At 52.7% G+C, this 16,380-nt stretch overlaps 1 protein-coding gene and 2 long non-coding RNA genes across 13 annotated transcripts in view; 2 read left to right on the top strand and 1 right to left on the bottom strand.

Annotated features, from left to right (window-relative positions):
• The window catches only part of ATP2B2 (ATPase plasma membrane Ca2+ transporting 2), a 378,806-nt gene that overhangs the window by 161,195 nt on the left and 201,231 nt on the right, over window positions 1-16,380 (bottom strand). For 2 of the 11 annotated variants that reach the window (XM_041761345.1, XM_041761347.1), the window contains exon 1: window positions 15,623-15,809. The exons of the other annotated variants lie outside the window; for them this stretch is intronic. The gene's annotated coding sequence lies outside the window, so the exon portion shown is untranslated. Of the gene's footprint in view, window positions 1-15,622; window positions 15,810-16,380 lie in introns of those variants that run through there. 11 annotated transcript variants of the gene reach the window in all.
• The window catches only part of LOC121494660, a 78,788-nt gene that overhangs the window by 23,166 nt on the left and 39,242 nt on the right, over window positions 1-16,380 (top strand). The gene's annotated exons all lie outside the window — the stretch shown is intronic.
• Window positions 2,282-16,380, top strand: part of LOC121494662 — a 52,986-nt gene continuing 38,887 nt past the window's right edge. Inside the window, exon 1 of the long non-coding RNA XR_005988840.1 lies at window positions 2,282-2,673. This is a non-coding gene — a long non-coding RNA (uncharacterized LOC121494662). The remainder of the gene's footprint in view (window positions 2,674-16,380) is intronic.

Genomic DNA, 16,380 nt, shown 5'->3' on the forward strand with positions numbered 1-16,380 from the left:
CTCCATCCCTCCATCCCTCCATTCATCCACCATTCACGGAGTGCTTACCAGGTTCTAGACAATGTGTTAGGTAGGTGCTGGGATCAACTCAGCTCTTCACTTTTGTGATAAAATTATCTCACCAAATATCCATCTGCAAATCCTGTCTGCTCTTCAAAACATACAATGTGGTTACTTCTTACCACTTCCACAGTCTATACCCTCGCCCAAGCCACCACCTTCTCACCAGGTTCACTGCAAAAGCCTCATCTCTGGGTTCCCTGCCGCTTATCCCTGCAACCCCCATCCATTCTCCACACACAGCCAGAGGAAAATCAAGTCCCTTTTCTGTTCAGAATCCTCCTATTGCTCCTGTCATTCTCCCAGGAGAAGTCAAAGTCCCTACAATAGCCCATGAGGCCATGCATAATTTGCGTTCTCTACCCTGTTACCTCTCTGAACAAATCTCCTAACCAACCTCTCCCTTACTCCCCTCCACCCCACTGGCCTCTTCACCATTCCTTGAATCCAGTGAAAATGCCTCAGGGCCTTTGCACTGGCTGTTCCTGTCCAGAACCCTCCTCTCCAGACGGCCACGTGGCTCCCTCAGATCTCTGTTCAAATGTTCCCTTCCCAGGGAGGCCATGCCTGACCCTGTCTTCAAAACAACTGTTTTCATCTTCCTTCCTCTGCCTTCTATTTCTCCATGCTCCCTGATGTGCCACCCACTTATGTCTTTACTTATTGTCGCTCTCCAGCCCCTTGATTGCAGGGCCACAAGGCAGTGAACTAGCTCGTTGTACTTAGCGTGATGTCCTCAGTGTCTGGAGCACAGTAGGCCCTCAGTAGGTGGCTGTTTGTGGAGCAAATTCCTCCCCATTCCTGAGGTATGGGTGATAACTTTCTTTCTATGAAGGACTTTAACATTCCTTCAGTCTGTGATTCCCAAGTGTCTGTTCATAATCATCCCTTTTGGTCTCTCATGAAACAGATCTGCGGACCCTTCCCCAGGACTAGATTCATAGGTTCTCCACGACCTGCTTCCCCTCTCACCATCTCTGGCCCTTTCTAAAGGGTCCACACACCAGTTGGGACTTGCCATGGCCTCTCCCTTGCTGTCTGTCATCAGTCCCAAAGCCCTGTCAGCTTGCCTGCCGCCCATCTCGTGGCAACCTGCTCTTTCATTCTGCTCTTGCTCACCTGGATGCCTGACCAGCTTCCTCTTGGGCCTCCAGCCCCAACTCATTATTCCCAGGAGGGCCACGAGATCTTCCAAATGGGCCAGTCTGATCACATTATGCCCCAGCTTAGAACTGTTCAGCCCACTGCCCTTGGCTTGGCCTGGCTACCTCTCCGGCGGAGCACTCACCGCCCCCGCCTGGCGCCTTCTGCTCTGGGCGGCTGGTGGTGGCTTCCACCCCCGCTCAAGCTGTGCTTTTGCCTGAAGCACCATTTCCACTTCCTACCTTCCTTCCAGTTGGCTAGCTCTTATTTATCCTTCCACTTGGCTGCCATGTGAGGACCCCTTGAGGTTGTTCCCTGATAGCCCAACAAAGGGCTGGTGCGTGATGCCTCCTCTGGGCTCTGGCATCCCCGAGACTTCCCCTAGCCTGGTTGATAGCACATTCATTTGCAATGACTGGTCTCCCTGCCAGACCCAGGACTCTGGGACTGTGAAGCGACTGTTGTCATGGTCAGGCTTTGGAGTCAGGCTGCTGGCTGGGTGCCCTTGGGCAGGTCATTGTTTGTCTCAGAGCCTCAGTTTTCTCATGTGTAAAATGGGGATAATACATGCCAGAGGGATGTTGTATTAAGTAAGGCCTGCAAAGCACTTAAAACAGCAGCTGTGTACATGTCAGTGAATAGCGCTCTGATTTGGAAACCAGCGCAGGAAAGAAGCCCAGGGGGCTCTGACCTGTAGGTGCACCTGGCTGCCCAGAGTCTCCTCATGCATGCTGGACCTGCACCTGGTGGGGGCTGGGCTGGGGGACAGCAGATCACCTTGGCCTCTCTGTGACTTTCTCCTTCCTAAGAAGCTTCTATTGGCTTCAGTTGATATTTTAAAATACATCTTCTTTGCTTTGGGGGTAAAGAAGGCATCTTTTCAGGTTCACCCTTTCTGCCCTTTTGTTTTCTCTTCTGACCTTTGAGTCCGTTTTCTAACTTTACCTTCTGCCCCTGTTTGCACGTAGCTTTTTTTAGCCGACCTTTTGCATCCAACCTTTATATGTGGGCCAGGCTCCCTGCCCCTCCTCTGGGTCTCAGGGCTACTTGGTTGGGGAGGGGTGATGACGTACCCTGCTCTACTAGGCCATCTACGTCCAGGGGCAAGGAGGGAAGTGCCGGCCCCCCGAGCACACCCGGTGCCAGACTGCACTGGGCACCGCATGCGCGCTGGCGCCTGAATGTGGTAATGAGGGCACGGAGAGGGCACATACAGCTGGTAAACGGCAGACTGGCAGCTTCCAGGCCCTTGCTCTCCGCACTAGTCTCTGCTGCCTCTCATTCAAAGACTGCTGAGCTGCCAGGATGGCCAAAGTAGACTAAGGGACAGGGTAAAGTCAGAGATAGGAGTAAAAAGATCCCACAGAGAAGGAACAAAACCTCTCTGAACTTCTACCTGCCAGAGAGTGAGAGAACAAACAAGAGAAGGAAACAGCAAATTGCCAGATTTTGATGAATCTCAGCTGAAAGGTAAGTTGCACCAGGATTTTCCATACCACTAAGAAAAAAAAAAGCACTTCCAGTAAAACTAGGGCGTGCCATCAGTTGCAAGATATATCCTGGACTAGGGGACGTGAACACATGGGGAAAAATGTGCATCCCCATATCTACAAAACAGGGTACTGACCGTGGTCAGGTGAACTTGGGATGTTGGGGAGAGGAAAAGACTCCTTTTGCAGTGGACCCTTTTGTATCTTTTAGCCATTTGTCTCAGCAAGCATGCCATTAGTTTTGTAATTCAAATGACAACAGTTTAAAAAAGGTAAACAGGGTTTTCCAAGCCGTAGCTGCCTGGTTTCCTTTCTGGCCACCTCATGGGCTGGGGACACAGTAATTGGCAGCTACGGGTGCCCTGCTGGGGACTTAGGTCGGGGAGGGCAGGTAAGCGCCAGGCACGCTCCTTCCAGAGCTGGTCTGTGTGAGTCTAATCAACAGAAATTTCCCTTTATTAAGGCTTGGCCCCCAAACCCATCATTAAGGACTCTTCAAGCCTGAAAGTCCACAGTGGACCACAAACAATATGACAAAGCCCAATTTCCCAGAGAACAGGACAGCTGAGAGCTCTTCCTCCCAGACTTTCCTCTGCTTCACACCATGTTACAGGACCTACAGACTCATCTGTCCTTTACTGCCCTCTGTCCAGCCAGAATGTAAAGGGTAGGAGACCAGAGATTGCATGGGTTTCACTTAAGGTTGCACAGAAAGGCTCATTAAAGGCAGGCTGGTTGAGTGTGGGGTTCCTGCATATCTGCCTATAATCATTTCTACCCCTCCTGTAGATGCTAAGTCAAGAATGAAGTTGCATGAAACAGAAAGCCTCCCCCGTGCTAGGCCCTTGAACCCAACAGTCAATGAGACAGGCAAGCTTCCTGTCCTCAAGGAGCTGATTGTCTAGTGGAGAGATGGACAACAAACAAGGGAATAAATACAATGTGGTAAATGCTGTTAAAACCCAGGTGCCATGACAGGAGAAGCTCTTTCTAATAGATGAAGGATGGCCTCAATGGGGCATTGCCGCTTAGCTTGATGAGAAGAAACCTATCAGGTAAAGAGAAGGAGAAAAAGCATTCTAGATGGTGAAACAGCATATGCAAAGGCCCTGAGACAGGAAGGAGGCTGATGAGTTTGAGGAATGGAAAGGAAACCAGTAAGCTAGAGAAGAGTGAGTGAGGAAAGCGGAGTGGGATGAGCTGCCAAACACTGAGAGGCTACGAAAGGAGGCTGGGTTTTATTCTGTGTATCATGGGGAAGACTGTAGAGTTCTAAGCAAGGAGCACCAGTCTGATTCATATTGTTAAAAAGAGTCCATCTGGCCACTTAAGGAGAACAGATGATGGGGGGGGGGGTACAAGAGAGAATAAGGGAGAACCAGTGAGGTTCGCCCTTTCATTTATTCAACATGTGTTTATTCAACAATGTTTTAATGAAATCTCTGAAAAACACAAAAATAAAACAAAACTCATCAGCTAGGGCATGACTCCAAAGATCCAGGGTCTGCTGCCTGAGAGCTTACAATAACAGGAGAGGAAGGAAGGTCTTCCTGAACAAGGAGACATTTTTGTGGGGTCTTGAAGGATGGCTAAGGGGTGTTCCAGAGGTGGGTATAGCTTGGACAAAGGCTCAGAGGTGAGGCAAAAGGTCAGTGTGAATGGGAGCTGTACTCCAATTTGTGTAAATGACTCAATTCCTGACCTACTTAGTGGATGAAGTAATTCACTGATAAAGAAGTGGTATGAAGGTGAAGCATGGAGGAAGATGCTGGAAGGGTAGGTGGGGGATAAATCACAGATGCACTGAATGGGAGTTGAGGAGTCTGGGCTTCATCTGCTTGGCAGTGGGGAGCACTGGAGGCCTTGACCAGATAGTGGCAGGTCAGATGGGCACTCTGAGAAGGCGTCTCTGGGTGGCCTGAAGGAGGCTAGGGCAAGATTCAGGCAGAGAGGGTGAAGGGGAGTGCAGGCTCCTTTTCCCATTCTGGTTCTATGAATAATAATACTAGTAATACCTACAAGAGATACTTCATAGAGCTTCCTGCGAAGAACGTCAGGCACTGTTCTAAGTTCCTGACATGTATTAAATTATTTAATCTGCACAAGAACCCTATGAAATAGGTACTATTGTTTACTTCCATTTACAGATGGGTAAGACACAGCCAGGGGAGGTCACGTGCTCAAGGTCACATAGCTAGGAAGCACTGAGGTTGGGAATCAAGCCCAGGTTTCCAGGCCCTAGAGTCTGCTCTTCAGCACTGCCCAGTATTGTCTTCTCCAATTTAAACCCCACAATTCTGCATTCTGGGATTTTGTCTCCTTGATAGAGAAAAGCCCCTCTGGACAGCACCTTTGGCTGCCCTCTGAAGCCCTAAGAATATAGCAATAAGTCCCTCAATGTACATGAACTGACCAGCTCCCACTCCCAGCCCTGTGGGAGCCCAAGTGACCAGAGGCAAGTCCCTGCACCTCTCTGAGGATGCTGTGTCTCCCTCTGTAAAGTGAGGATAGAATGTCATCCTCACGGGATGGACATGAGAACTGCATGTCACTAATTGGTGTCATCACAGTAGCCACCAGGTGTGGAGTAGGGGCTGGGCAGGGTCTTTGACTCACATCTTGCACAATCTCCACAAGGGCTACACCCACCTCCCCTGCCAACAGATGAAGACACTGAGGCCCAAAAAGGAAAGACAATTCACTCCCAGAAACAATCTGGCCGAGTTGGGATATGAATTACAGTTTCCTCAGTAGGGCCTAGGAGGTGCCTAAGGCACTGAAGACTTCTCTCCTCAAAATGTGGACCAGTGTGCCTCCAACCCAAGGAGGGTTCCTGGGGTGTCTTTTAGGTAATGAGGACAAAAAGCAGGGATGTGGCTGATTCCTGGGCCTAACACTGCTGAGGGGTCAGCCTCAAGGGTATCCTGAACGTGCTCCTGTGCACAGCTATGTTGGGGTCATAGGCCAGGTATGGATGGCCCTGTTCTTGGCTTGGGGTCTGGCCCAAGGCCTCCCCCTTTCTCCTGGAGAGTTGGGGTATGTGAACTTTGAAGGCTGGGTCTGACATCATGAGGTTGTCCTGGGCTTCTGGACTCTCTGCAACCTCAGGCAGCTCTGTTCTGGGTCACAGTTTCCCCTTGAATCCAGAGGGCACAGCAAGATGATAAGGAGCTAGGCTTCCTCCCCACTCTGCCTAAACGACTGGCACTTCTCTGAGACATGTCTCCTCCTCTCTAAGCGGGCCCAGTCCCACTTGGGAAAGGTAGAGGAAGGCCTGCTGGCTGAGCGCCTAGCCTAGCACAGGGAGCGCTTGCTTAACAAAAGCCGCTATTATTATTCCAGGCTACCCCAAAGGCTGCTGTGAGGCTCAGGGTGGGAAAGCTTGTAGGCCACTTTCCAACACTGGAATTTGCAATCATTTTTAGCTGCTGTGGTCCCACAGTAGAGGTTTGACTCTGGAGTTCAGAGAGATTCCCTGGAGAAGCTTCTGGAGGTCCCAGAGCAAGGGAAGTTGTTGGAATTCCCTTCTCTTGAGGCCATCGGGGCAGACTGCAGCCCCTGAAAGGGCAAAGAAACAGTCAGGAACAGCCCTGGACCTGAATGTTCAGCCACATTGGGCGTGAGCACAGGGGTAGCCGAGGCCCCACACTTCTTCCTTTACTAGCCCCATTGTATAGATGAGGAAACTGAGGCCCTGTGAGGTACAAGGACTGTGGTAAGGCAAAGTCTCAGACACAGAAGTTACTCATGGTCCAGTCCCCAGGCTGGGCATCTTGCACCTGGGCTGCCCCAGCTCCCCAGTGACAGCTGTCTCTGGAGCTGATTCATCTCTGGCTTAGCAAGGAGCTCGGCACATGGCCTGGCATGGACCAACTACTTAGCCAATATTGGTTTTATTGATTTACATTCTCTCCCTTCTTCAAGATCCTCTGAGCTTGGAAACTTGAAATTGGCTGGAGGTGGGATGGGAAGAAAGGCCTCATTTTAATCTGAAGTGAGTCATGTAAGTTGATAAATTTAGAAGTGGCCTAAAGAGCTCTTGATCTCCTGCCTTCAGATAGTTGCTACAAAAGACTCGTTCTCAGCAATCTTTGCCTTGCAAATGCACATGTCAGTGTGGACACTGTCATGCCTTGCCTGGGTCCCCCTCACGAGCCTGTGGAGCAGGTACCCGGGTCGCTGGGCTGTTACACCTTCTCTGCAGAAATGCTTGGGCTGAACAGGGGCTGCTGTCTCAGGCTTGCTCTGAAGGACCTCCACCCCAGACCCACATGGGGATGCATGCACACATACATGAGCTCCTTCCCTCCAGCCCTGTCCCTTCCCATGACCTTGACTAGCAGCAATGCCTGGGCAATTTTGAGTCTTAGACATTTAAAGTCCTTGGAGGGCACATCTGGCCCCAAAATTCTTGTTCTAAAGATGGAAACTGATGTCCAAAGAGGGACTGTGTTGGGTCCAAGGTCACTTGGGGAGTTTGTCAGGGTAGGCTACACCCAGGTGTCTACTTCCCTACTCTCACTCCAATCCATTTTGTGGCCCTGGCTCTGCCCAGGGCTGGCTCCAGCCTTGGCCAGGGCTTTTGCTCTCTCCAGGAGGGAGTTCTGCTGTGTCAACTCTGCAGTAGCCACCCAGAAGGCCAGGGAGTGCTGGCTGGTAGGCATGCAGGGTGGTTGGCAGGCTCTGCTGACCTTGAGCATGACCCAACTCAGCCCCTTCCCCTATACTATGGTGAACAAGCAGAAATGTGAAGGGAGAAGGAAAACGTTTCTGAAGAGAGCCCTGACCCAGAGGATGCCACATCTGGCTGCAGCTTTTTCTAGAAACCCACCCTCTCCGGGCTAGGATCCCTCTTGCCATAAGAATCAGAGTCCTGGCCTGACGTGGGAAAGAAGGTGATATTGTGCTGGGGCCTGGCCACTGGGGAGAGCTATATGTGTGACCTTGGGAATATCCACATACCTCTTGGCCTCAACTGCTCTAACTGTAAAACAAGTGCAGTCTGTATTGTTATTATTTTATTGAGCTCAGGGTCTATTTCAGCTGCCATTTATTGAACTAGAAGACACTCATTAGAAGTTCATCAAAAAACAATTGCCTTTGCTTCTGCCAAGCATTGCCCTAAGCACTTTAATTTTATTTAATTCTTCTAGCACTCCTATGAAATTGAGACTTTTACAGATGGTGGGACTAAGGCACAGAAGTTAAGAAACTTGCACAAGGTCACACAGCAAGGAAATGGTAGGAGTTAGAATCCCAGAGTCTGTGACTTAAACTCCTCCCTCTACTATAGCCTTTGTTGTTTGTTTTGAGCTGCCAATTACTAAACACTTACTGTATACAGGTATTCTGTGGTACATGATCCACACATAAGCTTGCTGATTTCTCACAAGAGCCCTGAGAGGAAGAGGAAACAAAGGCTCCTGCGTGTGCACAGAATTGCCCAAGGTCCTATGGTGACTGACCTGGGGAGGCCGGCAGGAGACAGGCTTATTCCCATCAGCTTGGTCTTTTATAGGTTTTTATCTTATTTACCATATTTCACTGAATCTAAGGTGCATCCATCGTAAGATGCATTGCTACTTTATATATACTTAAGAAAGAAAAAGGCATGACTGGTTCTACGTGACATGCCAGCACCTGTAATACGTGCCCCTCTTTCAGAGATGTCAAAACATGCATCTGGGAACCCACACAGTTCAGCTTTATTCACAACAACCCTATAAGGTGGGCGCTATCATCGTCCCCACTTTACAACTGAGGGAACCAAGGCTCAGCACCCAGGGAACCTTATATTTGATGCTACGCAGTCTTGGCCCAGACTTGGTCCTGAACCACCATGCTACATCACTACTAAGTCAGCCCACATGGGATATGCCCCCTGCCCCTGGGCACAGATCAGAATGCTGAGAAGACTCAGGCAGGTGAAGCCCAGCACCTTTTGCTCTGAACTAGGTTTTGTTCCTCACCCAGTGGAGAGGCCTCAGGCAGACTAGGGGATACCCCCAAAGGGTTTCTCAAGGATCCCCCACCACTCCACAGCCTTGACAGAAAAACATGACAGCTCAGCTTTCTGTGCCACACTTGAGCTCTTGCTCTAGCCCAGCAAAGCAGGGATTTGAGGAAGCCAGGCTGGAGTGAGCACCTCTGGGGTACCTTCCCTATGCCCTCTGCAAAACAGTCCCTGGTGGTGGCCAGATATGGCCCAGTGGAGCAGCCCCAGGCAATGTGGAGAATGACATTGCTTTATAGGAAAGCTGTCCTCAGGGTGGGCATGGGAGCCCCAGAGATACATGCTTCCTTCCTTCGAAGCTATATGGCTCATGGACCCAAATGAGAGTCATTCGTTCCCGGCTTCTTCCCACAGGCTCTTCCAACCTCGTATTCCACTACGGCACAACTTCCCTGAGTCTTTGCAAAGATTAAATCCACCTGTCTGCTTTTCCTGGGACTAGGACTTGCCTCTTCTGAGGCCATCTTTAAGGAAGCCCTCTGCAGGCCTTTTTCTAGAAGTCCCTGAGCCAACTGCATCCTTTGTATCACTTTCCTAAATCCTTATATGACAAATAATAGTATGATGATAGTAACACTATTCTTATCCTCATTTTAGAGAGGAGGAAACATTCTCTGAGCCTTCAACAGGACCATAACTGCAGGCCAGGCACTTTAGCTGAATTCCACTTATCTTTCATGGCATCTGGGAAGGTGGATACTTCTATGGAGTAGTACACTGAGGTTAAGTCACTAGTTCAACCACATGCAGCTATTTAAGGGTGGAGCCACTTGGATGAGACTCGGAATACGCAACTACCTTCCCACACACGAAATGAACAAATATTTGTAAAGTGCTTGAGGATATATTTTAGTTATTAGTAACAACTATTACGCTCAGCATTTTAGAACTTGGCAATTACCCCACAAGCTTAGTGTTGCTGTCTCCCTTCTCCAGATGAGGACCACAAGGTCTGCAGAGTGTGAGGGCAGAGATAAGAAGGCACTGTAGGCTCTCAACCCTGCGCTGCCCAGGTCTCCTGGCCTAGCACAGCCCCTTCATACCTCCAAGCTCCCCTGACCACCTCCAGCTCTTCTTTCTGGAGCTCAAGAGCCCCCACAGGCTGTGGGTCAGCATGGGACTGGCTAGAACTCCTGCCCCATGGATTTCTGGGTATGGATAGCCCCCAGCCAGCTTTAAAAAGTTGGAAAGGAGAAAGAGCACCAGAGACCTGGGTTCAAATCCCAGCTGTGCCCCTCACTTGCTATGTGACTCCGACATGTTCTTAGCCTTCCCCAGGCCTTGATTTCTGTATCTGTAGAATGGGAATTTGTGAGGAACAAATGACTTACTAGCAGGAAACTAGCGGAATATTAGTGATTGCAGGGGGGAGCTGAAAGTGTCCCTCCTCAAATTCATGTCCACTTCAGAATGTGGCCCTATTTGGAAATGGGTCTTTGCAGATATATTTAAAGATCTCAAGATGAAATCATCCTGATGGATGGGCCCCGTGTCCAGTGACTGGTGTCCTCATAAACGGAAGACAGGACACTGAGACACATAGAGAAGAAGGTTGATGTGTGGGTGAAGAAGAAGACAGAGATTGCAGAGATGCACCTATAAGTCAGTGGGCACTCAGGCTCACTGGTAAGCACCAGGAGCTGGAGATGAGGCAGGGTGTGCAATCTCCCTCAGGGCCTCCAGTAGGAACCAGCTCTGCTGACACCTCAATGTCACATGTCCAGCCTCCAGAACTGTCAGAGACTAGGTTTCTGTTGTTTCAAGCTACCCAGGTTGTGGCCATTTGCTACGGCAGCCCACAGGAAACAAGGAGCGGTTATAAGTGTGACTGCAGTTAATAATACCTCAGCCTTGCAGTGTCTCAGACCCTCCATCCCGAGGGCCAGCTGGCAGGAGAATCTGCTCTCACTGAGGACACAAGGCAGGCAGGGATCACTGCCACCTCTCTCAAGTCATGTCAGTGAGACCAGGGCACTGACATGACTTGCCCTAGGTCACCCATCCTTGACCGAGCTGGGCCCCCAACCCGGCTCTCCTGACCCTGTGGCCCAGGCCTCCTCTCCCAGACCTGGGGGCCTCTGGAGCCTCAGGGAGCGCAGCTCTGGCCTCCTTCGGCTGCCTCTACTAGGCCAGGCCATCTTGCCCTCCACTCCTCTGATCCTGGAGCGTTTTCCTGGATTGCACAGGATGCATCTCAGGTCTTAGAAACACTCCCTACTGCAGACCAGGGTGAAGCCCTTAGCACATCCCCTGGCATCCAGTAGGTTCTCAGGGGTTGCAGCAAGCATCACCTATTCTATACTGTCGTCATACTGCAGCCCTCTGAAGTGGGCACCTACGCCCATTTTACAAGATCAAAACCAGGGCTTGAAGAGGCAAAGGGATTGACTCAAGGGTCAAACTCATCAACGGCTGAGGTAGGCTTCAGACTCACACCTCTCGATTCTCAATCCAAACTGACTCTCGAGCTCCGCAACTCCCATTCACTGAGCCACCAATGCAGGCCACACCCCAAGCCCAGCACTCTATGTCCATTATTTTCCTCACTTGTCCCCTGCCACAGCCTGCAAGGTGGGTACTATTACCAACCCTTTGCCAGATGAGAGAACTGGGGTTCCACCCTACTTACTGCCTTAAACTCCAGAGCTTTGCTGTCTTCCCCAACTATACCACCACTGACTGTCTTGGTCCAGGGGCACAGTCTCCCTAGATATTTTCTTGTTTGAGGTTCCCCCTGGAAGGGAGAAATTTATTACTGCATGTTTAGTGTTCTGGCTTTGGACAGGGCAAGGTGGGCTGGGGGGCCCAGATTCCAGGCAGGAGACCCAACCCTGCCTCCCACATTGCTCTGTGTGTTCCAGGTGGGGCTGAGGAAGAAGCCTTTCCATCCCCCCACCCCACCCCACAAAGTGTGTATGCATGTGGTGTCTGACACTCACATCCCAGACAGCTCTGCCGCAGCCTGGGAGCTAAGGGGGGTATTGAGAGGACCCGCTGTGCACCTCAGGGTCCCCCAAGTCCTCAACCCTCACCCTGCATCTATAACATGCCAGCTGCTTCACACTATTACTTAGAAGCTTCCCAGCAGCCCTGCTTGAAGTCTGTTCCCCTTCTGGAGGGGGGAAGATCAAGGTTTACAGAAGATGAGCCATTTTCCTCACTATCATAGAGCTGGGGAGAGTTCACCAGCACGACTCAAACCTAAGGCTCGGTGAGTCTTTTAGGAGCACCCCTCCCAGCCACCCTGTTGAGAAAGATAGTCTTGTTTGCCATGCGAAGGTTGAGCAGCCCCCGGAAGGGCCTGATTAGGCTGTGCAGGGTACAGCCAGAACCTGGTGGTGTGATGCGGACTGGAGAGTGGGAGGCCTGAGTGTCAGTCTCACTTTGCCCCCCAATTGACCTCAGTTTCCTCAGATGTGGCAGGAGCCAGCCAATAACATGGTGCCCAGGTTAGCTTCAGCTCTGAGAGCCTCTGAGCTCCCCCAAACCTGCTCTCACTGGCCTCAGCTCCCCCGGGTATGAAGCTAGAGAGATGAGAACTCTAGGACACCTATGAAAACACAGCTCTCAGGACCTCCTGAATCATTAGGTGGGGACCCAGAAATTTGCCCTCCACCAAGTGATTCTTTAGGTCCACTAATGCTTGAGCCCCACCAGCCTAGAGATTTCCCTTCCTTGCTTCCCCTCTTGACCTTGGTCAATTGCAGCAGCATGGTGTTCCCTTGCTCTGGCCCCAGGCCCTGATGCCCATCACACCTCTAAGCACAGACCTCCAGAGTGCTCAAGGTTCTCAGACAGCTGTGGGGTAAGGCAGGGCAGGGATAGGCATGGCCAGGGTACAGAGGAGACTGAGGTGCGGAGGGACAAAGCCATTTACCCAAGGTCATACAGCTGATCAGAAGTAGAGGCTGAGTCTGGTGCGCTCATCATTTTAACTTAGAGTCAAACATCTGGGGAAAACCAGGAGTCAAATAAGGCCCCTGCTGCTTCATGCCTGGGACCTGAGCAAGTTGGTAAGATACTCTACTCTCCGGAAGACACAGTGTGACCTTGGACAAATCCTTTCACCTGGCTGGGCCTCAGTTTTCCTGTTATGAATGGGTCCAGGCCGGTTAACTTTAGAATGCGCACATCTGCTTTGGCTTTCTAGGGGACATCAGTTCCATAGGAAAAAGGCTGGTAGAGCTGTCTAGGACATGGCCACATATGCCCGGGGAGGACTCTGCTTTTCCCTTGGGAGACTCTCTGGACCCTTTCTTGGAGCCTCACCCCCAAATTCCAAGTTCTTGGGCTGTTGGTTCCCAAGATGTTAGCACTCTAAATGAGCTGACCTCATGGAGGAAGGGAGAGGAGGGTCTAAGAGGGCAGGCAGGGAAACTGATGGCCTGCCCCGCACCCTATCTCTGCCATGTCCCAGCTGTGTGACCTTGGATAAGTGTCTCCACTTCTCTGTGCAGCTTCCTCATCTGTGGCACGGGAATAACATGGCTATGAGAGGCCCCGCTGATGCGATGTATGCAGAACAATTAGCTCAGTGAGTGCCAGCTGGCTTATTATTTACCCAAGTTTCCCAACCCATACCTGTGCTAGGTGGGGACAGTGGGCGAGGGGGCCCCAGCATTTCAGTTTCTCTACAGTATAAACCACAGGCGGCTTTTCTGATCTATGGTCTGGAGAGGACTCTGGGGGCTGCTGGCAGTGTCCTGGTCCCCAGCTCTACAAGACTCCACACCAGTGTGCTGGTCTCCTTGTGCCAGTCCAGACTCCTGGTAGTCTGGGCTGTGGGCAGCAGCTACTCCTGCCCGCTCCTCTGTCCCCTTTCCAACTCCAGGCAGCCTCCTCTGCAGCACATCAATAACACAAGATGGTCTTTCCTGAGCCCAATCACAGTTCCCTGGGAATCTGGACTGGCCCTTGCCTGGCCAGTATCCCTCTGTCCTCACAGGGGGACTCCTGAGGGGCAAGCCTATCCCCAAGTGCCCAGAGAGGCACCTTCACTCCCACGGGAGATGCCTGGAACCTGAGGAGTGGATGTGTGCAGGCGGCATCGGCAAGGTGCTGCATCTGTGTGCCTGGGCCATCTTCGTACATATGCCACCTACATTCCTTCACCTGTGGGCACATTCCAGCATGCTGTGTGCCTGCTAATGCCGGACAGGCATGCAGATAGCATTTGGGACACCACATATGTGTGCTTGTCATTTTCACATGGGGGCCAGCCCGCACATGGCCACATGCCACATTCTTGGCTGCTGCAGGGCACCGTGTGCAGGCTGATTAGCCCCTATGCAGCCGACTGCATTCCTCTGTTAGAGCTACGCACATGTGTGGGTATGCCAGGTTCACAGGTGCACGTGTGTGTGCATGATGCATTCATGTGCATGCGGTAGTCTGCAGGTGAGCAGGTGGTCTTCAGGGAATTGAGTTGTAGCCACATGTGCTGCGGTGTATCAGTGGGCACAGGAACTCTGTGTATATGATTTGAACACATACAAGACACTACTATGTGTACTATATTTGTGTATGTGCATTTGTGCAAATCTGTGGCTGTGTATGTGCCCTGATGAGAATGGGACTGGAGGTACAAAGGTAGCTAAATAACATGGGCCATTCACATCTCTCCTGGGTTTCCCAGCACGGTCCCCCAGAGCTGCGGTTGCCCCCTCCCTGCCACTGCCCCTTCCACGAAGTTAACAGGCTGAGGCCCCCTGGGGCCTGCGCTCCAAGCCCCTTCCTACTGCACACGTCAAAGGAGAATTTCTCCGGATGGCTCCTGCAGCTCCTGGAAATGCCCCAAACGTCAGCTCTGCCTCCTCCCAGCGATTTGGAGAGCAGTGCAGGCGGGGAGGGGACCCCACTCTGCGCTGGGCAAGGGGCACTCAGCATCACACCAAGACCTCTGATGGCTGAGCTTGCCTACTAGCTTACCCTTCTGAAGGTCGAGCCTGGCTGGGCCTCTGTGTGGGGGCTCCCAAGACCCCCAGGGGCACTTCCCTGACCAGGGCAGGCCAGCCACAGAGACCCCTCCCCATACAACCTAGTTGGACAGAGGGCAGCCTGGGAATGGCCACTGGGCTAGAAGGGTAGCTGCCCATAGCAGCCCATCCATGGGGAGTGTAGAGACCCGCTGATGGGTTTCCCAGTCCTGATCCTGCAGGGGGCAGGGAGGAGCCCCAGGTAGCTTGCTCTCAGCCAGAGGCCACCCCAACTAGCCTAGCCCAGGAACTGGGCTTCTGGGCTGAAAGTGCCAACTCCACCACCCAGCATGACTGCTGCAAAATGGCCTGGCTATCCCACTCCTGCCCCCCTTCTGGCCATCTTGGGAACCGGGGGGTCTCATCCCTGCCACCACATGCTTTGGCAGGCCCGACCTGGTGGTCCTGGTACACAAGCAGCCCACCTGCCAGGGGGACCCTCTGTGGGAGCCTCCCTTTGCCTCTTTCCTGGAGCCTAGTGGGGGCCAGGCAGGAGGCGCCCTGTAGTCCTCTGTGTCTCCCTGGGACGAAGCTCAGAGGGAAGAGAACCTTGCCCCCTGCTACCGGTTTGCTTGCTGGTCCTTGCATAACAACCATCGGGGGCATTTGCTGAGCAGAGGCTGCCGGCATCTACCTGAGACCGTGGGCATCTGCCTGTCTAAGGCCCCCCTGCTCACGTCCCCAGCACCCCAGTCCTATCCCCCAGCACACGGACCCTCACACTAGTGTCTCCCTCGGCGGCTCCCAATGCAGCCTCAGCTGCTGCCAGATAAACAAGCCGGGTCCCCCCCCCCCCCCCCCCACGCTGCCGCCACCACCATCAGCACTGAAAAAAATCAAATGAAATGAAACAAAATAAAATGGGTGAGGGAGGAAGGGGAGAGCGGAGTGGGGCGCTTTTTATTTTTTATTTTCTCATGCTGGGGGATGCCGGTACTTACTTGGCTACGAAAATCACCACAAATCCGGCACGGTTTCCAGGCGGGCAGCCCCGTAATCGCGGTGCGGCAGCTGGTGCCGCGGCTGAGCCCAGCCAGCGTGCCCGGGTCCCTCTGCAGACTGTACCATCCTGCCCGAGCAGGTGGGGGGGCGGGGGGGCGCAGGCGCCGGCGCCGGCTTCTAGGAGAGCATCTCGCTGGCAAAATGCAATCTCGGGGGAGGCAGAGGCCGCCCCAGCCGCTGCGCTGCCTGCCGGAGGCTGGGGGAGGGGGCGGAGGCCGGAGGACGAGGGAGGGACGCGGGGAGGGCTTGTTCTGGTGGGGGGACTGGGGGAGGAGAGTGGGGGCGGGGGTGTGTGGGCCGAGCCACCACGGTGTTGTTTGCGGTTTTAATTCCTCCCGTGGGGTCAGGAGGAACTGAAGCTGGCAGCGTCCCAGGAATATGCCCGCTCCCCCGAAGTAGGAGGGAATGTCAAGGGCACGGTGAGGGTAGGGTTGGGGCTGAGCCGGTCGGAGGGCGTCCTGCGACTGGTGGTGGGGGGTGGGGAGGGACAGGGGAGAGAGGAAGGCTTGGCTCACACGGCCCCCAGTCATCCCCTACTTTCTGGGGGGGCTCCTTCAGGTGTGCAGGGGGCTCTGGTTTCCCCCTCTTTTTGGTCAGGACATCCCCAGACCTGGGGGGCAGCAAAGGTCACAGAGGGGGATCGATGAACTCAACACAGACTAGACATATCTGTGGTTGCAGGTCCAACACAGCAGAG

This window comes from Vulpes lagopus, chromosome 7, assembly GCF_018345385.1.
Source record: "Vulpes lagopus strain Blue_001 chromosome 7, ASM1834538v1, whole genome shotgun sequence".
Taxonomy (NCBI): domain Eukaryota; kingdom Metazoa; phylum Chordata; class Mammalia; order Carnivora; family Canidae; genus Vulpes; species Vulpes lagopus.